This window comes from Crocodylus porosus, unplaced genomic scaffold (assembly GCF_001723895.1).
Source record: "Crocodylus porosus isolate Cpor-Errol unplaced genomic scaffold, CroPor_comp1, whole genome shotgun sequence".
NCBI classification, from domain to species: Eukaryota; Metazoa; Chordata; order Crocodylia; family Crocodylidae; genus Crocodylus; species Crocodylus porosus.
This window is the reverse complement of record NW_017728906.1, coordinates 26793391-26819337: the sequence shown is the minus strand read 5'-3', so window position 1 is coordinate 26819337 and position 25947 is coordinate 26793391.

Sequence of the window (25947 nt, the reverse complement as noted above, 5' to 3'; positions counted from 1 at the left end):
CTTCCTGCCCTTTGGGCAGGGGGCTGGACTCGATGATCTCCCGAGGTCCCTTCCAGCCCTAATGTCTATGAAATCTATGAAATCTATGAAATTATACAAGGCAATCAGGTTGGTCAGGCAAATTAACAAAATTTCTGACCTTCACAGCAATTAATTTCTTTTCTTGAAATTTTCATGAAAAATTATCTGAAAAAATATTTTAATGAGATCAAAATGTTCATTTGACTTTAGTGTTTCCGGTTGTATTTTAGGGAAATATATTACTATTCAAATATCATTGCAGTAATATAACAAACCTTTAAACACAGTAAAAATGAAATGGTTTCATCTCATTAAAACAAAATGTCTTAAATAGTATCAAAAACTTTTGTTGGGGGGGAATATTCTGATATTTTAATTCATAAACCTAATTCAGGACAAAAAAGCTGAAGTCTTGGAGTTTCTTCATCCAGAATTTTGAATTTCAATCAATTTATTTAGTAAGGATTTGGAAAGTAAAGCCCTAAGTTCTCAGTATTGCAGTGAAACAATAGAACTTAGGATGCTGCTCCCCAAAGCTTGGGCTACACTGGGCATGTCTACACATGCATTAATGCACTTTTTCTACTGTGCATTAAATTTAGTACCTCCAATGTGAAGTACTAAATTAATGTGCATTAGGCTACATTAATGTGCAATAGTGCGTTTGCAAGCTTCTTTAATGAGGCTTAATGGACAGTAGACTATTTTATTTGCATTAGCATACTATCACACTTTTTTATGTGTTGCTTTAATGAGCAGTAAAATAATCTACTGCATATTAAAGCATATATGTAGACATGCCCACAGTGAGAGGTTTCTTTGTATTTACAAATATAGTTAAACTTTCAGCCTATGCTTAAGACCCAGTAGTCATAATCACATGCTTCCTTGTTTTTCAAGGAATTAAAACTTCAGTTTTACTTGTTGGGTAAAAGTTGAAAATGTAGTTAATGCACAAAACAAATCCTTGATACACTATTGTTCCAACCTGAGTCAATTGCAAAATTCAGGTTGACCTCACTGAAACTAGAATAGAGTTCTTTAATGGCTTGCTTCTAGACATAAGTGTCCAGAGAACAGAATTATCTAAATATAGATCTATTGAGAAAGATATCACACAAGCAATCTAAGCACAATGTTAACAAGCTCTAGAGACAATGTTACAAAAAGATGACTATTAATGGGTGGAAGTAGAAATGTTACTTTTCAAGCCTCCCCCCTCCCCCCAAATCAAACTGTGGCTATTTTTGTTCATTAGAGAAGCTAACCATGCCTTTTTTTAATAAATTCATTTCTTGGGGGAAGGAGTACTGAAATAAAGGATCTAGTTTGATTATTCACAGACTTTCCAACCAATGTATTACATCCTTCACTGCCTCTTCTGATTATCACAACTTGGATGCCAATTATATAGTTTCTCCTTTCATTTAGATGGTAACAATGACAATGCTTATAGAATGGGATTAGTTCTATATGAATTATTGTCAGCAAAGCTGCCCCTAGAAGTAAAAGGCTTGTTAGATGTACTGCCTCACCCAGTTTTCCAGTAATTTGGAAACATAGGAATACTTTGTTCTATGACAGGAACATTTTATTGGCATCACTTTTGAACTTCAAGCTTCCTTTATTACTGTTATGCCTATATTAAAAATATGGTCAGAATATTTCAGTAGAACGGGTAGCTGGGTGTGGGAGAGGGATTGGTGAGGCAAAGGTAGATGCACTACCATCCTGGAAAAGAAGAAATGGTCCAAAAAATATTGATATAATAACATGAGAAGGATATGTTTGTTGTACAGTAGATATTGAATATCCTTAATAAATATGAGCATATGAGTATCATTACTATAGACATAGTAGCTTCCATTGGGAATGTGTATGCTTTCGTCATGCTTTTAATACCCTTAATGTTTATCCCGCTCCTATGGAATGAGGAAAAGAAGAAGAATAAAAAAACTGAGCTTCAAGTTAGGAATATCTGGGTACTCCTCAAGAACCATTCCTACAGTGCCCTCCTGTGGTAAATCTGTAGTGGGTTCTTGAAAACATTTGAAAATAACACTTAAAAGTAATTGGAACTGTGATACTGAATCAGATCCACAGTCTTGTTTTTCCAGTATCATCTTTCAAATGACAAGTATCAGTTACTTCAAAAGAATGTCGAAGAAAACTCATAATTTCGGGGTAAAAATTCCTTCTTAAACTCTACCAGTGATTTACTTATGCTGAGAAACACAACTGTTTATATACTTTATACTAAAGAATATATACCTTACATATTTTAAACTAAAGAAAGGAAGAAAAGAAAATCAATATTTAACAGTCAATGTTCTCATTATCCATATAAGAGTCTAGACAATTTAAAAATCTTGTAGCAATGAATTCCTCTGTTTAATCTCCTATCAATTTTTAAATTGTTGATTTTAATTGAATCAATATCTCTTTGTTCCTGTAATATGACAGAAAGGGTAAACAGGAATGTCTTTATCTTCTGTATATAATTTATTATTTCATGTTCCTCTGCCGAAAATATCCATTCTTACTCATCTGTTCTCCAAACTAGTGTATACCAGTCTTTTCAAGGCTATTTTCATAAAGAAATATTTCCATGCTTCTTATCAAAATTACTTTTAATAGTCTTTCCATATTAGCTTTGTCTTGGAAATAAAATGACTAACAGAATATGCATACATGGTATTCCAGTTGAAAGCATTCAATTGATTTAGATAAGACTATAATGACAAATTATATTATACATATATTATAAAATATATTTCATAAAAAGTGTAGTATATATGTGTATATATGTACATACCCATACACACACATCATAACACTGATTTTTTGACCACTTCAATTTCTTGTACTAGAGAAAGTAATGTCCTGTAGGACAACAAATCATTTAGGTCTTTTTAGGAGTACTTGTATTTGATTTAGAACTTGCGTGTGTATATGAATAACTAAATATTTTTTGAGGAAGGGGAAGAATGGGGAGCAAAACAGGAGATAAGCCTGGCTAGACAGCATTCCTTTCAAGAAATTAAAACTAAAAAATGAGACCAATTAAAACTAAAAACTTGGCCATAGTACTAGAGAAAAGAATAAGAGTATCACAGGGAAGAAATTAGGAAAACCAAGACACAATTTAAGATGCAGATGGCAAGGGACAGAAAAGGAAATAAAAAAGGATTCTATGAAAAGTCAGAAGCAATAGGAAGACCAGAGAAACCATATTTAAATATTAAGGTCCCTACATAATGTGGAAGCCAATCCGATCACAAATGATACAGAAGAGACTGAAGTATTTAATGCCTTTTTACTTCTTTTTTTTTTTTTTAAGAAGGTGTGGATGACAGAAAAGGTAAGAGAATAGATTAGAGAAGTGGCAGAATATGTTAGGGAACAAGTTAGGTTGCTTAAAGATGCTAGATACTGTCATGGTCATGGGGCTTGTCAGTAGGACCACAGGGGATGCACTGAAGGATACTGAAGGAATTAGCTGAAATAATTTTGGAGCTATTGGGCGTGTCTACACAAGATACTTAACTGTGCATTAGCATAGTTTACTGTGAAGTAAATGTACATCTACTTCACAGTAAGGCTCCTTAATCCAAGTAGCAAATTTACTAGGGATTAGTAATGTGGCGTAGAGTTTATGTAGACACCTGACTGAGAGCAAAATCTGCTTCTGGTCAGTTGTCTGCCAGGGTTAGAGATAGCTTCCTGCCCCCCAAGAACTCTGTTGCAGAGGCAGGCTCCACTACAGAAGCCCAGGTGAGGACTATGCCCCTCTACCCCAGAAGCAGGGACCGTGAAGCCCCTTGCTCCTGGATCATGACTGGGGAGCAGGGGCTAGAAGATCCTTATCTTTCAGGCCCTGCTCCACCATCATGATACAGAAGTAGGAGGCTGGGTAACTCTTATCTCTCAGCCTGAGTCTGATGACCATGGGACTCGGGTTGGGAGATAAGGGTTTCCCAGCCCATGCCCCGTGACCATAAAGCTGGCACTGGGAATTCCCTGCTGGTGGGAGCAGGTGAGACTGTTCCCCACCCAGCTCTGTAAGCATGGAGCTGGGTGGGAAACAGGCTAGGGAGCTTGTTTCACTCACCACCCAGCTTTGGACTCACAGAGGAGACAGGGAACAAGCCCCCAGCCTTTGCTCTGTGTGCCCAGGTGGGGACAATGTCCCCCTTCCCCAGCAGCAGGAAGCGTCCAATCCCCGATCCCTGACCATGATTGCAGAGTGCGGGCTTGTTTCCAGCTCCCATTCTGCAATCACAGTGTTGGGGCTGGGTAGAGGCTGAAAGCTTGATCCCAGCCCCAGCTGTGGGATTGCAGTGTGGGGGCTGGGAACAAGCTCCCCAGCCCCACTCCCTGATTGCAATTGCATTCATGGATCAGGGGCTTGAAGCTCCCTGTATGAGAAAAGTTCCCCACCCAGCCTGAAGCTGACTGTGCAGGGAAGCACGTGCAGGCTGGATGTGGCTGGGAACTATCCTATTTTTGGCAGTCCCCAGCCAGCCCTGGGATGCACATGCAGACCTCTCTATGCAGCTTGGGACTTATTTGCCCAGGTCAGGAGCTGTTCATGTCAGGAGCATGTCCCAGCTCAATGCCCTGATTGGGTGATCAAGGCATGAGTGATCCTTGCCCCAATCCACCAGTGGGACAGCTAGCAGTGAGGCCCAGGAGCTCCCAGTTGCCAGAGCAGGGAGACATTGTCCCTACCCCAGTAGCAGGCAGGCAGGAAGCCCCCCAGGGCTAGGAGATAGATATCTCTTGATCTGGTGCTCCCTGCCAGCCCTGGGATAGCACCCAAGTGGAGCCTGAAACTCCCCCCAATGGTGGCAGGAGCCCATTGCAGGGCCGATGGGAACTCATGTGACTTTGCTCCCTAATCTTGAACCTGACCCAAAACCCTTACCCCGGAGTACCTTACACCATAGTAAATTTGGGCTGGAGTAAATGCATGTGTAGATGCTCCTACTGGCTATCATCTTTGAGAACTCTTAGAGGTCAGGTGAGATTTGGGATAACTGGAAAAGGACAAATATACCTAAAAAATCATGGACCATGAACAAACCTATTTTGAAACACCTAGAGGAGAACAAGGTGATCAGTAACAGCCAGCATGGATTCACCAAGAGCAAGTCATGTCTGAACAACCTGCTTTCTTTCTATAATAAGTGATAGGCTACATGGTTAAGAGGAGAGCACTGGAAGTGCTATACCTTGACTTTAGCAGGGCTTTTTGCATTGTCTCCCATGACATTCGTATTAGCAAGCTAAGGAAATACAGAGTAAATGTAAGTATCATAAGATGGATACATAACTGGTTGAATCATCCTATTCAGTGGGTGCGTCTACATGTGGATGTTATACTCCTGTAGCAACGTGCTATAGTGACAAAAACCGTTATGTTTCATCTAGATTGCCGTAATGATGTGCTCCTTCAGTATAGCATATCGCTACAGAGATGTAGCAGCTAAAAATAACTGTGAGCCATGTGTACAGAGTGGTATGGGTTGTTACTGCACTGTCATTTAGTACTTCCAAAAAAAAAGTACTAAATGATGGTGCAGTAACAATAGTACCATAGGGACACATGTAGATGTACCAGTGAGTTGTCCTCAATGAATCAATGTCTAGTTGGAAGGAGGCATAAAATGAGTTTCCCCAGGGGTCTGTCTTTGGACCAGTACTGTTTAATATATTCATTAATGATTTGGATTATAGCATAAACTGCACACTCAGCAAATTTACAGATGATACTTTGGAGGGAAGGGCTAGGATCCAGAATCACCTCCAAAGCCAGGAGAAATGGTCCACAGTCAATTGGGTGAGATTCAACACAGACAAGTGCACAGTCCTGTAGTTGGGATGTAATAGCCATATACAAAAATACAAACTTGGGAATGTCTGCCTAGGATTCAGTACTGCATAAAAAAATATGGGGGTTACAGTGAACCACAATCTGAATATAGGCCAACTATGTCTTCTGGGTGCAAAAAAGGCTAAGAGCATCCTGGCTTGTATTAAAAGAAGTGTCACTTGCAAATCAAGGGAAGAGATCCTTTAACTCTGTTCAGCACTGGTAAAGCCACACCTGGAGTATGGTGTCCACTTTTGGGCCCCACATTTCCAGAAGGATTTGGACTGTTTGGAAAAAGTCTATGAAAGGGCAACAAAAAAAGATCAGGAACCTGGGAATTATGCCTTATGAGAAAAGGTCAAAAAAGCTAGGGTTATTTAATCTAGAGAAAAAAATACTGTCAGGAGGGAGAGTTAATAACAATCTTCAGATACCTGATGGACAATTATAAAGGAGGGAGATGGGCTTTTCTTTGTGATTCTAAGGGCAGGACTAGGAGCAACGCCCTCAAACAGCAGCAGGGGAAATATATGTTGAAGATTAGAGACACTTTCTGATGATGACAGTAGTCAGACATTGAACAGACTATTTAGATAAGTTGTGGAATCTCCATCCTTGGAAACTTTCAAATGCAGGTGTAACAGGGAACCAGAGAGCTTCTGATACTTTAATGGGGAAAGTGCAGCCAAAAGAGCCCCACACAGTGGAACAGGGGTTAGCTGAAGGAAGGAAGGCAAGAAGAGAGCAGCTACAGCCTAGCCAGTAAGCTGCTCCTTAAGGAAAAGGGACATATCTGCAGCCAGTCAGGATACCACATGACAGAAAGGGGGAGAGGCCCAGGAGATGTAAACCTGAGTTCCTGAGACAGGAAGAGAGTATAGCTCTGGACTCTGCCAAGACAGGAGCTCCTGCCAGCTAAAGGCTGGTGCAGAGGGGGAACTGTAGGCAGGCCAGGTACTCCCAGGACAGAGAGAACCAGAGAGGGAAAGGGTGGCCTGGCAGTGATATAATAACCCAGAGAGAGGGAACTTTGAGTTAAAATGTGTGTTGGGATGTTTTGTATTCTAATTTAGACTGGTGGTTTGGGAGTGGCTCTAAGGAGAGTGTGTGGAGGCCATAGCAGGGCACCTAAGGGGGGCATTGTAATTAATACACAGTGAGGTGCCTAGGGGGACTGTAGTTAAGCAAAGTGAGCTGCCAGAGGGACACCAGGGTTGTGGACCTCTGCCTGGGGCTGGCTTCCAAATGAAGGCAGCTGGAGACCAAGAGAACTGACACCTAAGGGCAAGAAAGAGAAGTGCACTGAGGCCAAAAAGGGTAGAGGAACAGTGACCAGGGCCAGGGGACCCAGCACCCAAGAAAGGCAGAAACTGAGCGCAAGGGAAAGACTGGGGCAGGAGCCCAGAAGCCAGGTCCAGTACAGTGGGCTTGGGCTAAAGGCCACAGCTAAAGCATAGGGGCAGAAGCTGGGAAGGCTGAAGCCCCAATAAAGGATTACAGAGCTGAAGACGCACGGTGTTGGACTGGAGCCGAATACCCAGTGAAGTAAGTAATCCACAACATCTGTGAGGCATGGACATGCCTATAGGACAGGTCAGAGGCCATGAATAGCCCAAAAGGAACAGGTGCCCTGGGTCATGTGCAGGCCAAGAGGGCCCACTTAGCGTGAGGGATGGACTGGGACCTACGGACTCAGAGGAATCCACTGGCAGGAAGACAGACTAGGGCTTGCTCTAGTAACCTTGGGCAGCCTTCCTTTAAAAAATTAACCAAGTACAGCAAGGCATGCCAGGAGGAAGAGAAGGGAGGGACCCTAAAGCTAGAGCACGGAAGGAGCCACTTGGCCATCAGGGCCATCATGGCTACTCCTGGAACCCCGGGCCTGTAACAGCAGTTTAAACATACACTAGGCTGGGATGGTTTAGTCAGTGATGATCCTGCCTTGATCAGGGGGCTGGACTAGATGACCTTGTGAATAATATCCTTATATTTATTCCCTTCCAGTTCTACTTCCCTATTATTCCTTGATTAATTTGAAATTTCATCAGCCATTATATAGACAATAATTTCTGTGGGGGAAAAATGACTTGTTGATTTTGTTATTCACTACATTTAGAAAAAAATGTGCATTTTTATGTTGTTTAGCCAGACCCTCTTCCAGTAACATCGTGACCTATACCTTTTGTATGCCAGTAACTTTATACAAAGGTTTTGTGAGAATGAATGACCATATTTGTTCATTTCTCTTATCTTTTTTCAGTTTATCCTGAGTTTATTTTATAAGACTGGCAACCTTAAATCAGTTTTACCTATCTCTTTCCTCTTCTGCATGCAGCCTCACAAAAGTGACAGAAAATCCTTGAGCTTATATTTTGAATCCTAGAAAAATCTAAAAGTAAATTCCCATATCCATTATGGACAACCACCACATGGCACTTCTAGTAGATGCAGCTCTGTATTCCTAGCTTTAACAAAAATACAAATACGTAATTTTTTATTTTGTAGCAATTTATAATTCTAGAAGATTTTCTCTAAAGGTAAAATTAGTTCTTCATGATGCTTCCCACTGGATGTAATTCATATTGGAAAAAAAGAAAACTGAGGTGGGAGGCTCAGATCCATGCCTCTCTAGCTAGACTAAAACCTAACAATTTAATTGAAATTAACTTTGGCTATTTAAGGTAATAAATGCTTGTTTGACAAAGTTTGAATCTCTGGTGAGCTAATTGCTATGGCTCTACTGACAATATGTATTCAGCTTTGTAAAATAGTATGATAGAATTAATGTCTTTCAAATGACTACTTGCTTGATCTAATTATTTTGATCGCTTCATTTCACTTTAAATTATACCCCTACCTAATTCTACCTCCTACACTATTCTTTTTGGTTTCTGATCTTGATGCAAGGCAAATCTTGGGCTTGCTACAAAATCTGAGAAGCAATAGAAAAGATGAATAATTTAAAGGCAACTGGATAAAAATCAAGTCCATTTAAAAAAAATCTTTATGTAAGAAATAATTAATATGAATGCATACACCATCCCTTAGCACTGCATTCACATTTTATGAGTATCACCTATGCTTATTAATGGCATGCTTTTTCTTTGTTTTAACACACAACAAAGTGAACTCATATTTATAATTTTATGTCTATAACAATCAGTAAATAATTACTTTTCTGTATTTAAAGGAAGTGGGAGTAGTGTTAATATATATATCATCAAAGAACACAAAACACTTAATATAAATAGCATGCATGACCATTCTTAGTACTGAAATTTTTTTTGTGATAATATAATGTAAATTTAAGATACATTGATCAAATTTAGCTATCATAAGGGACAATACAGTGATTAAATTTATGGTAAGCTCTGATATTACAGTCATATGGATAAATTATTTTATAACCAAATAGATTCCTTAAAATTAATGGGGAAACTGCTATAGATTGGTAGAATCTATTAAACCACAATTAGTATTGTATAAATATATAAAGTAATGTTGGTATTCAAAGATTTTATTAAGAATTCTTTGTTTCTGGACACTGTATAGATAGTGCTTCTCAACCATTTTTAATTCTAAGGCACTCCTCGATAGACTCAAGCCACCCTTGATAGATTTGAGCCACCCCTTGATAGATCCCTCAGAAAATATTAGCTCTTCATTTTCACTTGTCTTTTGACTACAGAAAAATAATATCCTTATATTTATTTTGCTACTAAAACAAATAAAGTGAAATAATTACACAGAATGGAGCAGAATGTGGCTGGCTTCATGCACCTTAGATTTTAGGAGTTTAGGCATTTACTACCATTGGCTTCCTAAAACAAGGCAGATCATCAGATCCCTATTTTCTACAGAGCAACTGTCAGTGATAGACAGCACCGTACCCTAGGCTTGCAAGGATGTTGCCTTCTACTGTTGTATTAGCTGTGACATCTATCCAATGCTTCTGATCTAGACTGTAATTTAAGATGCAATCTAGCTCAGTGCAAATAAAAAAAAACCCCTCTATAAATGAGGGACAGAATGCCTCTTGTTAAGTAGTGTAAGTGGGCAGGGGGCAATAGGGGCAACTGCCCCAAGCTCTGACTTGGTTTGTGGGAAAGAAGGAGCAAAAAAATTTGCATTTGTGATTGCAGCAGCAATCAGGAGTCACCATTTCTGCTTTGCCCAAGGAACCCAGTCACATCCCTACACTGCTGTTTTTGATCCTAGTTTAAGTTTTAGGAACTGTAAACCATTTCTTAGTAAACCACGCATCCTTTAATGCATGGAGGCAAGAAGGATGTTTCTGAATTAACCAGTGAGAATTCAGAGTCATGGCATAGCTCATACTCTTTACAGAAGTGTGATTGGTAATAATCATCAGGGTGAATGTATAGTAGGGCTGTGTGAAACTTTGGTCCCTGATTCAATTTGGCAGAGATTCAGCCCAATTCAGTGGCTGAATATCCAAATCCAAATAGAATCAGGAGACCATTTAATTCCTCTGAATCAAACTGGAACCCTCCGAATTGATTCAGAGAGAAATCCAGAAAATTTTGATGATTTAGACATAGACACAGCTTTAAATGTTTTTTTTATGTACCTCAAGGTACCAGGTGACTCATGAATGCTGAGATGGTGGGGTGGATAGAGCATCTCACAGGAGCGGGGGGGGGAGGGTCCCCAGCATGCTCAGTAGCAGACCCCAAAGTGGACTTTCTGGTCCACCGGAGAGCGTGTTGGGCCCCTTCCCTCTAGCTCAGCAAGTGGTGCCTCCTGGGTCTGGGGGAATACCCAGGGTCCCCCTGCAGCTGATCACTGAGATGGGAGGGTGCAGGGGGGTCCCCAGTATGCTTGGCAGCAGACCTAGAAGTGGACCAGAGGCCCCCCCGTATTCCGGTGGGATACTCCATCTGTCCCACCATTGCAGCATTCACAAGGTACCTCAAGGTATGTAGAAAAAACATTTAAAGCTGTGTCTATGTCCAGATTGATGAATCTCTCTGAATTAAAAAAAAAACATTTAAAGCTGTGTCTATGGCCGAATTGCTGATTCTCTGAATCAGCATCAAATCTTCAGATTTGGATTTGGCTGAATTGAATCGGGGACAGTGATCTAAATCAACCAATTGAATCACTGTCCCCAATTCAGGCCAAATCCGAATTGAAAACGGTCCATTTTGCACACCACTAATGTGTCGTTTAAGTCATGGTCTGGTTCTTATCTTGCTTTTATACCAAAATATGCAATCACAGAGGTATTCTGGCTTTCTACACAACATTGGTTTATAGAAGAACTTCATAATATAAAATCTATCAGTTGCTCTGTATTTATAACCATCCATATGAATTCAATAAACATCAGGCATATCCTGCTATTTCTCTTTTTCAAACAAGAGGTAAAATGTTTTCTGCTACTTTCTTGTCCTTTAATTCTCAGATTGAAAACTTTCAACTGTTACTGTTAACAAAAGTGAGAAAGCTAATCAAGGCTGGATGCCTTAGGGATGTTCTGAATAAGGAAAATATTTAGAAAAACAAAAGAGTCTAGCACACTGATATGATGAGAGGAAGAAGGGGCAATGACACAGCTTGTCTTACTGCAATAATATCTCAAGTTTACAGCATGTATCATTAATAATAAGCAAAAATATTCTTAATAGGCAGAAAGGTGTTCTCTTTGACAAAATAAAGATATACATGAAAAGTAAATAAATAGGTCCTAGAACTCTAACTAAAAATCAGAAGTGTTACCACTTTTCTTACCATGAATAAGGAGGAGTAAAACACTTTACTATGTACATGTTTGGGAGTTTGGTTCTTTTATTAAATGGTTATCAATAAGACAGTGTACGTTGAAAAAGCTTAGACTGGAGAGACCAGTGAAGGAATTTAACAAGATTAGTTTACTAGATTTTTATTTCTCAGTGCTAATTCAGGTCAGATGAAAAAAAGCAGCAAATTTACAGCATAATTTCACAAATAAAATAAAGCCTCAGGTGGTTTACCAGGATATTAAGGTATGTTGTACACATTAATGAAATGACACAAAGGTGGCACAAATGTGCAATTAAGTACAAACTTTCCTGATGTTGCACATAACTTGTCCAGTACATAAAAAAACAGCCAACCTGATGACTGTAAGAATGAAGAGCAGCTGGGTTTTTCTATGTACTTAATTTTTAAGCAGAAAAATGCTGGGCATCTTTAGCTACAGATTTTTGTAGTGCAAGCCTATGACATAATGAGTGTTTAGGACCTGCCTATCCAAATGATATGCTGACAGCTATGAATCTTACCAAAAGCACCTTTAATATCAAGAGCACTCCCCTGAACCTTTCACAGATTTCATTAGAAATATTCCTGATTTACATTAGAGTGAGAAAAGTATCAATCCTGATTGAGATTTTTGGACTATATCATGTTGCAAATATTACTGCAATAAAATAATCATCCCTGCACTTTGAGTTATATAAAGATTATAACTGTCCTTGTCCCTTGTGCAAGATAGTAATTTCTTTTTTAAAAAATGTTTGCTGGAAATATTTGGAATCAGTGACTATGTGAAGAAACAGGTTCCCCCAACTTTACTGCTGGCTGCATATTAGCACATGCATTTGCTTGGTCACTGCTTGGCCACCATTGTCTCATTGCAAATAAAGTTGTGGTGTGTGTGAAAGATATCTCTCCACATTCTTTATTTTAAAGAGGCAGAGATCACTGGAAGGACATTCTCATAAACACAAAGTGCAGCCATGTCATCATTTTCTTGTTAACTTTCATTCTCCCATGCTTAATTAACACGCAGAATAGCATCAGTGTCCTCTATTTATCAAGACTTTAAATTGTACTCTTCTAATAATACAGAGTAGTGATAAATTAGGTTCAAAGCTGTTCCATATTTCTTCACAACCAAAATCATACCTGGGAAAAGCCTAAGAGCAGCAAAATTCAATTGTTTATCATCATAAGTGTTTTCTTTAAATATCATATCTTTTATTTCCATTATTTCAAAGCCCTGACAGCAAATGGCTTATAGCCATCTACTTCTTTACAAAAACCACAGTTAAGGCACCTTTGTATTGTCCTTAGAAGTAGCTATTTCAAGCCTTATGGCTTACTCCCACTGCTACATGAATCATTTCTTCCTGTTCCACACCTTTGGTGTTGCACTTTGGACACCTAGTTTAACGTTAGGTCTTGGTTCTCATCTTCAAGGCACTCAATATCTTAGTCAGAAGGTATCAAAAAGGAAGACTGAAAGATATGAGGACAATGGTTATTAGTTCTTCTCCTATGACACAATAGAATATTTATTTACAATACAAATACAGGTCAGGTAAAGACATTACTGTTTTACTGGTATAAGTGATCAGAAACTAGTCTATACCCACAACATAAGAGAAGTGCAGCACACATAGACTAGTTGTAAAAGGGAAGACCTCAGTCTAAGATTTGCCTCTCCCACCAATGGGCAAATGTATGTTCTGTTCGCTACCAAGCTAAACTATGCTGCTTCCAGAAAACTGCATAATTTTAGATTGATTTTGGTTTGGGCTTTTTGAATGTCTGTACCTAGCCACAATTTGGGCAGAAGACAGAGATTTCTCTGTGGTTAGGTCCATGACAGTTGAATGAAGTTTCCTGGGAGACAGGACCTACCATAGACTTCTGTCATATCTTTGATCTTGTGTGTATGCCTGATTTAATCCTTAGTACTCATATAAACAATTTACTCCCTGTACATGAATTATGTGTGCCTCTTCCCACAACAATATTGGTTGTTGTGGGCACATCTACACATGATATTAATGTAATGCAATAAACTCTGGTGCAGGTCACACTGGAGTTTATTGCTCCTGGGCACAGCATTTACATGTGCACTGAAGACCTCAGCACATTGAGCTAAGGTGGCACAGCCTTGGCTGGCAGGAGTCTTGCAGAGGTCAGCCTGCCATCCTGGAGTTGTCTACCCCTGGCACAATGTGCTGCAGAGGGACTGGCTGGGGCAAAGGGTGCTACAGTGTGGGGCTAGCCAGCAATCAGCCCCTGCACTGTACCACAGTTATGCTCAGCCAGTCCCAGTCACTATCTACATGTGTGTTATGGTGAAATAAATAACTCTGCCATAGGATAGTACTTGTGTAAAGCAGTACTATCCTATGATGGAGTAAATTAGTTTACTCTGATGTAATAGGGGCACATTTGTAGATGGTGACATTTTACTACAGAGCTAATTAATGAACTCCACATTAAACATCTCATGTAGATATACCCTGTGTGACATTTTTTTTTCATGGCAGAGTTAAGACTGGTTGGATATGTCCAGTTTGTGCATTTCTAACTTGAATTTGTTCACATTTCACTTCAGAGACATCTGTTGGCAGCAGGTCTACCCCCTCTTGCTCTGGTTCTGTGCACATCAAATGCCAGCAAATTATAGTCAATGTTTAGTATGTGGCTAAGATATACTCATCACTGTTCTCAGGCTTGGGCATACTAAGTGGCATTCACTCAGCCTTATATTAATTATATTAATTGTAGCTATACTACATGTTTTCTGCAATTAGTGCACACTGGGCATGTCTACATGAGATGCTTACTGAGTAGTAGCCTAATAACACTGCACAGTAGTGTGCCGGGTAAAACCTGGGCTAATTTACTACCATGAAGTGTTATTAGGCTACTGCACAATAAGCATCTCTAAAAAACATTCACTGATGCTCCTGTGCACTACTGCAACTTACTGGACATTGAATTAGTACTTGGTTAACCAAGTACTAAACTTAATGTGCAGTAACTAGGGCACATTAATGAATGTGTAGATACACCCACTGAGTGGAAGGCTTTAAGCAAGTGTAACTTTCCTGACTGAATTCCTGCCCACAGTTGGAGTTGGTAGAAAGACTAAGTCCCATAAGAAGAAATCCAGGACTTAATTGAAAAAATAACAGGAGATCAAGAATGTGAACAGGTCCTGGAGCAGGAGAGGGGTTCTTCCAAGCTGCCCACTGGTAAAATATATAGTTTGTGAACCTTGGGAAAGGAGGAAACAATCATGTAATGGGCTATGGAATTATCACCGTGGATAAGGGGAGATTGGGGGAACAAAGCAGAAATGCGTAAAGGTGACCAAAATACTAAATGAGAGGTTGAGACCATTCATAAATCGCACTGATGTCTCTGTTCTCTGGGAAGACATTAATTTACAAATGATAACATCAGTAACTTAGCTAAATTGCATCAAATTTTCTTTGAATGTAGCTTACACATATAAAATGGCCATAGGTTATAAATATATTGAAAGGTGGAAGATCGTGTAATTCCATTATTAAAATTAATCAGAATGAAATACATACATGTTGGAGTACAACATTTCTTAGGCAACCTAGGTTTTCTTCAAACTAATCAACAGATTTACTGGAAATTCTCAGAAATTCAAAATACTAAAACAGATACATGTTTTTTATTCTTCATGGACATTAAGCCTCTCCTACAAGTAAAAATCTCAGTTCAGTAATACATACAAATATCTGCATGCCTGAACACTTCTAAGAAAAATAGCCTTTATTAGTAATCTAAAAGGATTCAGTTAAATATATTTGCTTCATGCTGGGATCAGTATTATGGATTACTTTTATAATCCTCTTTAGCTTTCTTTGTCTTGAGATTTATGACTACAATACTAAGAATCTCAGGTATATTTATAGCAGCATTTGCAAGCTAACACATGATTATCACCTTCTAGTCTCATGTTTACATATTTCTATATAATTACTTTTCTTTTATAATTGCTTAACTGCTATGGTAGTTTCTCATTCAGAGATGGAAAGGTGATACTGATTCCCTACAGCATTTGGTTTTTAATTATTTTTATTTTATTATCTTTTAGTTCTTGGCTTCAAAAGTGCTTTAGCAAACATCATATATTAGAAGGTTTTCAAACTATATTTGTGTAATTATTATTTGCAGTTTTGTGACAGCTAGACATATTTTGCACAAAAAACTGTATGGGGGTTGTTTATAATTTTTTTGTCATTGTAACATAGAAGATTTCATATGAAAATTGTGGGTAGAGGCCCTAGTTGATTTATTATTTGCAATATTTTTCAACTATAATTTAATAAACTGCTAACTATTAACTATTTTCTACACCTTCCAAAATGTCAACTAAACTTAAATGTAACAAGCTATCATCAGCTTGTTGTTCTACTGAATTAAGTGCCTTTTCCAGCTGCACAGATCAATAGAATGAAGGGATCTGGCAGGTGGCAACTAATAATTTAACATTAACTGTTCTAATTTGTAAAGACACATTTGTTTTACCAGTAGCTTTGTCTAGACAAAGAGAATGCTTTTCTCTGTAATTATGTTGCCAGCTCTCAACCTGAAAAGCACAGTGGCTAAGCATTTTGGAGTTTCATGAGGGATTTGAACTTGACTGCGTGCCCACATCTCCTGAAGAGCTTTAAAAGTTTCAGTCAATATAAAAATAACCTCACTATGTATATTTATTTTCATACTGTATCATTTGCAAATGGATTGGTAAATGATCTAGGATTCTGTACATGATTTGGGACCTACAGGGCATGTCTACACGTGCCACTATGGCACTGTTATGGCACTGTCATTTAGTACTTCCTTTTGGAAGTACTAAAAGACAGCACAGTAACAGTCTGTACTTTGCTGTGAGTGCTGTACATGGTTATTTTTTGGGACTATGTCGCCATAGTGATGCACTATAATGAGAGAGCACGTTGCTATGGTGACATAGCTGCAGTGTCATGGTTTTTGCCTGTGGATGCTACATTACCATAGCATCACATGTAGATGTGCACAGTGATGAACAAACAGACATATATGGTAAACAGCTGACACGTAAATCACACAATGTTTTAAACTCAAGGTATAGTAACTATTGCCAGAGAATATGACAGACTTATTTTGAGGAGTGGTTTCCAAAGGGCATGAAAGACAGAAGTGACTTAATGAGGTTTAGTCAAAACTGGTTATTAGAGATCTTCTCTTATTAAAAATTACATTTACAAATGCATGTATACATGTATACCAATGTAAACATTTATGGCTTTATCCAGCTCCAGTGAAGTTCAAGATCTGTCCTATCATGAAACAGAGATCAGTGAAAATAATACATATGATTAATCAGAAGACAATAGTCCCTAGTAAAGAAAATTATGGGTGCATTTTTAAACTGTCATGCAGTGATTTAGACTAGAGATCTGATAATATTTTATATACCTTAAATAACCCATACCTATTGTTAGGGTAACAATATGGATTTTGGGTGTTGGGGTAATGGTCTAGATTCTGGGGAATGCTGGGTGTGCAGCTGAATGAAGGCTTTTTCCTGCATCTAAGCAAAAATTGCTGGTCACAAGGCTGGATAATATATTAAAAGTAACCTCAGCAAAAGTCGCTCATCACAAGGCTAGATGATATATTAAAAGCAACTAACTTTGCTAATGCTTAAGTAAGTGGATTCTTAACAAAAAGATAGAGTGCAAAGTGCATGATGTGTTGAGTAAAAATAGAATGCAGCCCACCAGCTAGTGTCAGGAGACAAAACAAAAATATGGCATTGAAGATGGTGTTGAAGTCAGGAAGAAAACCAGAAGAACCAGCAAGAAACCACAAGTGACCAAAAGAAGATGGGGGTCAAAGTCTCACACATGCGCTCTTAGCAGAAAGGCATGTAAATGAATGAAATGCACAGGCAATACCATACTAAGGACGCAAACAGTAAACAGAGGCAGAGCTTAAGATGAGGGAAGGAATGGGTAGAACCAGAGGAGGGACAATGGTGGAATTAATGTTAATATGAATGAACCAAGGTGTGTAAAATGTGAAAAGAACTAATGTTCAAGGCAGGTCCCTGGTTTGTTGTTTTTTGGGACCTGGGCCGAAGCTGTCTCCATTGTGAATAAAGCTGTTGAGAGCAATGTGTGCTGGTGTTTGCTCCCTGCTTGCTCTGGCTAATGAGTAACAGGATCCATGGGCAATTGGATCATTGTCTCCCTAGTTGTTGGACACGGTGTGGATTCGGGGTCTAAAACCTATGAAGTTAATGCTAGAATATCCATATTGCTTTCTCCTCCTTTCTTCCTACTACAAAGAAGAATAATGTCTGGAGGACTGTTGTTCTCTCTTTATCCACCATTTCCACAGCATGTCCATGTTTCTTTAACTTACCAAATATTATGCCTAGGCTTCTATTGAGGATCAACCCCCTTGTTACCCCTTGTATAAAAGAAACAGCAGAGACATATTTTTAAACACTGTTCTGAATTCCATAAATCTCTCTCTTTCTTTAAAAATTTAGCCAAAACAATGAAAGTAAAAGAAATAAATGGAATGTTCTCCACTAATAAGCTATAGAGTTTTCCATGGGAACCCCATGAAAGCCAGCCATAGCATTTGTGAAGCTAAGGAAGCTTTGAAAAACTATGGAAGTTGTGACTGGGGAAAGGAAAAGCACTCCTCCGGGCATCATTCTTTCTATTACCATGGGGAGGAAAGGAGGAACAAAAGGAGGGATCTCCCCTATTCTCTCTTATCAAAGGCAGAAGAGTAATTGTTGATTTGTGGAGAAAAAAATAAAAGAACAGGTCCTACAAGGAAGGGAAGGGATAAAAGAAGTGGAGAGACCCTGTGGATCCAGGACTTCTCAACTCCCTGATAATTAAAGATTTCCTCCCCCTTTTCTTACAGCTTCACATAAACTACTTTTGTATATTAATGCATACATCATGGATGGAACAAAGGAAACCAATATTTGTAATAGACTTTGGCTTTTCTAGCTGAATCTTTTAAATATACACAAGATTACATCATTGACTACTTTTTATCCCCTAAGGGATATTTACTCTGGATTTCACTGTAACAGAGAGCCCGGGGCTGCAATGGGAAGGTACAGAGGTTTCATTAGTGCCCATAGGACACTCAACTGCCTTGACCCCTGTCAGGCTCTAGCAGTTATTAAGCTCAGAGCAGGCAGAGGGGGCACAGCCACACAGGCACTTGGGTCCCGGCAGACACGGAGAAGGGACCCAGTGACAGAAAGGACAAACAGAGCTAGAGCTGCAAAGCCAGGTCTGATTCAATGGGGCTAGGAAATAAGGCCCAGTAAGACTGAAGAGGCAGAGGCTGAGGAGGCCTCAACCTTTCATTTGAACATTTCTTTTTGACTTTGTATTGGTTTTCTTAAACCAAGATCCTGCACGGCTAAGAATTATTGACATTTCTCAACACTCGTGTATTAAAAAATGGAAATCTCTTCGTATGTTTATTCTCATGCCTCAAAATGCATGCATAAGAAAGTTATATAATGTCTCATGCTGCTACATACAATACACCTTTAAAAATTGTGACAGAGAATACAGGCAGAAAGAACACCTCCCTTACAGACAGTGACACTTTCATTTGAAAGGATGCGATAAAGACATGCATATATGAAATACCATAGAGATGATTAATATGTGCCCATTCTCCAGAAAATGTCAACAACCTAAAAATGGTTTTAACAATAATCTGAAATTTGGAACCTTCCTTTGGAAAAAAGAATCCTTCAATACTTTGCTTTGACAATGTTAATGCATATTCATTACATTAAAGACAAATTTAAAAAGCAATTAAAGCAAAGGAAATAAAATTAAATTAAATGTTTTAAAATTAAATGGTAAGGCCAAAATGAATTATTATAATGTTTTTCCATTAAAAAAATAACTGAAACTGTTATGGTTCTGTGGAACATTTTGATTACAATCAAATTAGTCCTGGTAATCTATATTTTGGGGGGTTATTTGGTTTGAATGGTCAAACGAGTCTGTATTTGCATGGATGTCTGTCTCAACATTTACATCTCAAATAACAATAAAGTGCTTATAGATTTTAGTTAGTTTTGTTATGATATTTTTAACCAAAAGTGGAAGAAATAAAGTAAAATGGAAAAATAGTGTGTTTTTCCCTGCTTATAGAGGATATTATAATATTGAGAAATATTCTGTAAAAAAAAATAAAACAAAACCTGTCTCTATCTCTCTCTCCCCCCTCCCCAATTATTTATTAATATCCATGTGCAGCAACAGAAAACTGCAGTCAGATGTTCAGGTAAAGGAGAAGGTATTGCATAAAATGTGTTTTCATCTACAATTTTCTATCTGATTTGCAAATGGAATTACAAGGCTAGTGTTATAGCATGGATGGTGCTCAGGTGCAACTAGTTTAGCTTATACAAAAATGACCAAGAAGTATGTGAATTGTAAGAGAATACCTGTACTTCTGGGTTTGTATAAATAGCTGATTTTTATTATTCAAGATAGAGCAACATAAAAACAAACAAACAAAAGTAGGGCTGAATAGATGTAATTAAGTATAGTCTTGTAGTGGTATGCATTATTTAGCTGACACTACACATGCAGAAGACCAAGAAGGCATTCTTCCTCAGAGAGACACCCCTAGTGACACAAAGGATTTGGGAGGAGAGGGATGTAATTTGTCCACTCCCTTTTAAAAGTGTGGTAAGCTCTCCCTTCTCAGTGAAGGTAAACCGACTCCCAGTGACCAAAATAGGACTAGTAGGACTGATGTTCTATCTATTCATATGAACTACTGACCTAAAGGGCACCTATATATGAGCAGCAAGGCTACTCCAACACACTGTACTTACAATGCTTTGGAGCAGGCTTGATTAATCAAGTCTGCTGGAGTGTAATAATGTTTACATTAATAAAGATAAATATTGCACAGTAAGGGGCTGAACTCTACCATTGCTTCTGGGTCACCTGCCATGTAAGACTGCACCAAGCATGATTCAGACAAGGAAAGTGCTATAGGGAACTGGATTTTTCAAATCTCTCTTCTGAAGGAGTTTCCATTTGGCCAGATTTGCTGTCTTAACCATTTCCTTCATGGATTAACACAGTTTATTCATGTTATGAACCATCCCACAAACACCATCTTATAGTCACATGCAAAGTCTGTACATTAATTTAGATCTCATTGTGGAAAAAGATGCTTCCCATAGTGCTTGGTTCCTGGAACAGACTGATTCACTCTTCATCTTCTCAAGTCTTGAGAGATCACAAAGCTGACCTTTTCCAGCCAGAAACTCTTTGGGCATGCGAGAAAACTCCTGTAGCATCAGATTTTAAACTCAAAAATTTCTGAGGTGGCAAGGTCACCTTCCCCCATCAGCAAGGACTCCCCTGGTTCCTGCCTACCCACGCACTTCCCCTCATCCCTACAGCATTATTTACAGCTACCTGCACTGTCTGTCCCAGGGGATCAGACAGGAAAGGTTTGGGCAGTGGCAGTGGTAATCTTTGTAAGGAACACATTAGAAGTCTTGATATAAATTCCTCTATTTGTTTATATCCTTCATTATATGAAGATAAGAAAGGTATGTTGTAACTGTAAATGTGTGACTTAGAATTACAGAAAATCTGGATAACCTTGTCTAAAAAGAGGCTTCCGAGACAAGATTTCATGCTTTTGGTGATTTAAATAGAAAAACACCAATTAATTTTTTGACAACAGTAACACAAGTTAACTGAAATTCATTGCACTCACTGGAAAGAGTTGAACTAACCAATAACTTCTGAACACAATCTTAGTCAAACAGTTGGTAAACAATGATTGGGGAACTGTATGATAAATGTTTCAGTCATCTGGAAGATATTATGACTAATACCTTTCATTAACATATACCCAATCAACATATACTTTGTAGCTCAGTGGTGGACACTAGCTTGGAATTGAGAACTCCCAAGTTCCACTTCCTCCTGTCAATATGATTTCTGCATCTTATTCAGTTCTTTGATGTAAGATCCATGATCTGTCCCAAGTAAACTGAGGATCTGTGATAGTTTAAAACCACTTAATGTTAACAGAGCATTGAAAAAAAACCAAATCATTGTCAACAATTGAAGACATAGAACAAAATTCTATTTCACCAAATGAATGAACAAAGTGCAGCTTGAAACTCTTAATTACCTGAATAAAACGTAGGAGTAATTTTATGACCTCCTTTTAGTATGCAAAATGCCCAGAATGAAGAGTATGAAAGGTGTTCAATAAATCCTCTTCCAAATTCTGTGGAAACCTATCAGAAACCTATGAATGCTTTAAGCAGTTAATGTAAAAATGGTCAAAAACCAAAGAAAGGACATCTGGAAGAGTAAAGAAATACTAAAGGCACCAGCCCCAACAGGAACACTGCATGCCTCCTGAGTCTAGGGGAGGGCATGGCGACAGCCTGCAGGCAGTGGCAGCATTGTTGGCAGCAGGGGCATGGTGGTGGTGAGTGGGGAGCTCCCGCAGGTGGCCCCAGCAGTAATGGTGGTGAAGGGTGGGGGGTGGTGAGCAGCGACTGCCTGAACGCGCGACTGGCGGTGCTGCTGACAGCCAATCTCAGGAGGTGCACATGCACCTGCGTGCACCTCCTACACCTCACCAATGACCCCTAAAGTATAAAAATCAATTCAATATTATGGACAGCAATCAGAGTTATTATGTTGTACCTCAGAAGGGGACCTAGAAAAACTGGCAATCCACAGCATTTGGTGGTAGACTCTTGTGCAGACCCAGAAAGGGAAGATGTAGTAAGCTGTATAGAATATGGAAAGAGGAATACAGGTTATATGGCAGAAATGTTTGGAACCAGAATATCATTATGTATGGTTTGAATACTAGCCATAATAGTAGAAATCCTGTAAATATATGTTTTAAATAAAGATCCAGCTGATTTTTACAAATCATTGCCCTGTTTATGGTACCTTAAGCAACTACTGTTGTAACAAGTAACTTTTAACAGATCTGACCAAAAAAAATCCCTATTTTACCTACTTGTATTCTTTATTTAAAATCATTGTCACAATTTCTCCTAGAAAATTATTTTCCCTACCTGGGACTTATCCCCACAACAGGAATATTTGTTAAAAATCAAGGACCAAACTTGATTCAAAGCCAGGCTTAATATTTTAAGCTGTGCTTAACTTCCTTTAAAAAAATTACTAGATTTTAAGTTGACAACCTATTTGAAACCTTTCAAATGCTGAGGTATTTATGTATAAGCATTTTCTCTTTTCTTGGAAAAAACTAAAAAAAATCATTAAAAAAACCCCTACCATAGTAAATAAAAACAAAAACCAAAACAACAATAAATACAACTCCAAAACCCTACACCACACACATTGCTCTAGTTTTTAGGCTTAAAATATCAAGTATGCATATGTAAGTGTAAAGATTCCAATTACAAGGTTAACTAATCAGTGCTATGGATACAAATCATTCTCCTTTGTTTTTGTTATAGATGAAGTCTAATATATTTCTGCTTGTTTTTCAAGTTCTACACAATAGAACACATGGGGAGTTTTCAAGGCAGAAAGTGAATGTGTTATTATAACCTTATTTTTACCTCCTGATTTTTTGTGATCTTTAATTATCTTAGCTTGATGCTGGGTGTAACATACACAAATGGAGGCAAGAAGGTGAGTAAGCTGACTTTTAAACTGTCTGGTATTAACTATTCACGACAGATGTAATAGTCCAACCCCAAAGGGCTATAACTACTGAATGAAATTGATGCTTTTCTAAAGAGAAAAGGTCAATGAAGTGAATAAATAAACCAGCACTGAAACTGTAGAATTGTGTTGTAACCTCCTTTAACTCCAGGTTGCATAGGTTTTTGTGTTGATATAATTCTCACCACTAATTCCATTTGAAATTCATGAATATTTTTTAAGAATTCAAAATAAAACAGGTCTTCTTTCAATTTTATTTCTATTGAGCCGTGGACATCAGGTAACTTTAATAAATAAGCAAATAAGAATTACCTTTACTAAATGCTAAAAAAAAAGAACTAACTTGTCACTTAGTCTACTTAGGGCTATCATTCTCCAGCCTCCTTTCCTGCATAGATAGCAGCACTGCAGAGAGATTGTTTTTGGAGCATGGGAAGACATGGACAAAGTAAAAGGACAGGTTATCTACTATGCAATATGGGACAGAGAGATGAACTCTATTAAAGATGGTCCACTTCATTATAGGAAATGATCTGAGTCAGTACCTGTAAATGTCTGGCAACTTATTATTCAGAGTTTTGAATGTTAATAGGCCTATGTGAAGCTTCTGTCCCTGATTCAATTGGGTGGAGATTTGGCCTGATTTGGTGGCTGACTCTCCAAATCAAATCAGAGGACCCTATAATCTCTAGAAATCAATTCAGAACCGTCCAAATCAATTTGCAAAGATTTGAACAGATTCAGTGATTTGGACATAGATACAGCTTTAAATGTTAGTTCTACATACTTCTAGGTAGCAGGAGTTGTGAATGCTGAAGTGCTGGAGTAAATGCAGCATTCCACAGAAGCACGGGGGGCTCCCCAGTATGCTTGGCAGGAGACCAGGAAGTGGACCAGAAGCACTGGTCCACTTCCCGGTCCAACAGGAAGTGTGCAGGGAGGCCCCCCTGCATCTCTGGCAGCTCAGCAACTGGTGCCACCTGGGCCTGGGGGCGGGGTTCCTGGGATTCCCTCACAGCTAATCACCAAGGCTGGAGGGCATGGGGGGGGGGAGGGCAGCGCGCTCCCCAGCAGACCCAGAAGTGTACCTTCTGAGTTCACTGATGAGCATGTTGGAGAGCCCCCTTGCTCCTGTGGGATGCTCCATCTGCCCCAGCACTGCAGCGATCATGAGCAATGCCTGGTACCTCAAGGTATGTAGAAAAAAACTTGTAAAGTGTTGCCTGTGTCCAAATCACTGATTTGCCGAATCAGCATCAAATCTTCAGATTTGGATTCAGCTGAATCGGATCAGGGACAGTGATCTGAATCAACGGATCAAATCACTGTCCCTGATTAGTGCCAAATCTGAATCCAAATTGAATCGGGCCCTTTTTGCACAGCCCTAAAAGTCAAGGTGCTGCCAACTAAGCAGCATCCAAATGTACTGATCTTACACATATCTGATCTGGATTTAAACCAGTGATAGAAAGTATAAACATTTGTGACAACTCACTGTGTCTATGCACACAGTTGTTCCATGATTGGCAAATACATCAGTATATGCCACAATATATTTTAGAACATTTTTTTCCTTTGGTCAATCCACAGGCCAGAGAGTTGTTTAAAAAGTGGATGTATGTCCACATGTGTTTTGGGGGAGAAAAAAGGATGCTTTAATGCCCATAGAAAAAAACTGTGCTCTAGAAAAAAGGTAAATGCTTTATCATCTTCTCTCTCTTTTACTTCCCCCTTCTTTTTAAGAGGGAACTCTTGTTTACTGGGAGAACTGAGTGGGAGAAAAAAATATCTACAATAAAAGAGAGGAGAGATCAGTTTGTCCTTTACAAACTGAAGTTTCTGGCAATCGTAGTAACAAAACCTGATACCCAATGATTAGTCAGGACATTTTTCTCCTTGTTGATTGTAAAAAAAAATGCAGTTTATGTAAACATAATTATTTCAGCAGAGGCAACAGTAGATTATTCTTCTATTTTGCATTAGCATAGCACATGCCCCAGGGGAGGCACACCTGGGCCACGGGTTAGCGAGGATTTAGTTAGGGAGCTTCTGGAGGGGTTGGACATATTCAAGTCAGCTGGCCCGGATAATGTCCACCCTAGAGTTCTAAAGGAACTGGCCAAGGTCATTCTAAGTCCCCTGGCACGGCTTTACGAGCACTCGTGGTGCTCTGGTGTGGTACCGGAGGACTGGAAGAGGGCCAACGTGGTCCCCATCTTCAAAAAAGGCAGGAAACAGGACCCGGGAAACTATAGGCCGGTTAGTCTCACCTCGATCCTAGGCAAGCTGTTCGAGAAAATTATGCTGACACACATCCAGGAGGGGCCATCAAGAAACTGGGGGGCTGTGGTGTAGACACCCACACAGTCAAATGGGTCACCAACTGGCTGGAGGGCCGCACCCAGAGGGTGATAGTAGATTAGTCCTTCTCATCCTGGAAGGACGTGGGCAGTGGGGTTCCGCAGGGCTCGGTCCTCGGGCCCGCACTGTTCAACATCTTCATCAGCGATTTGGATGAGGGGG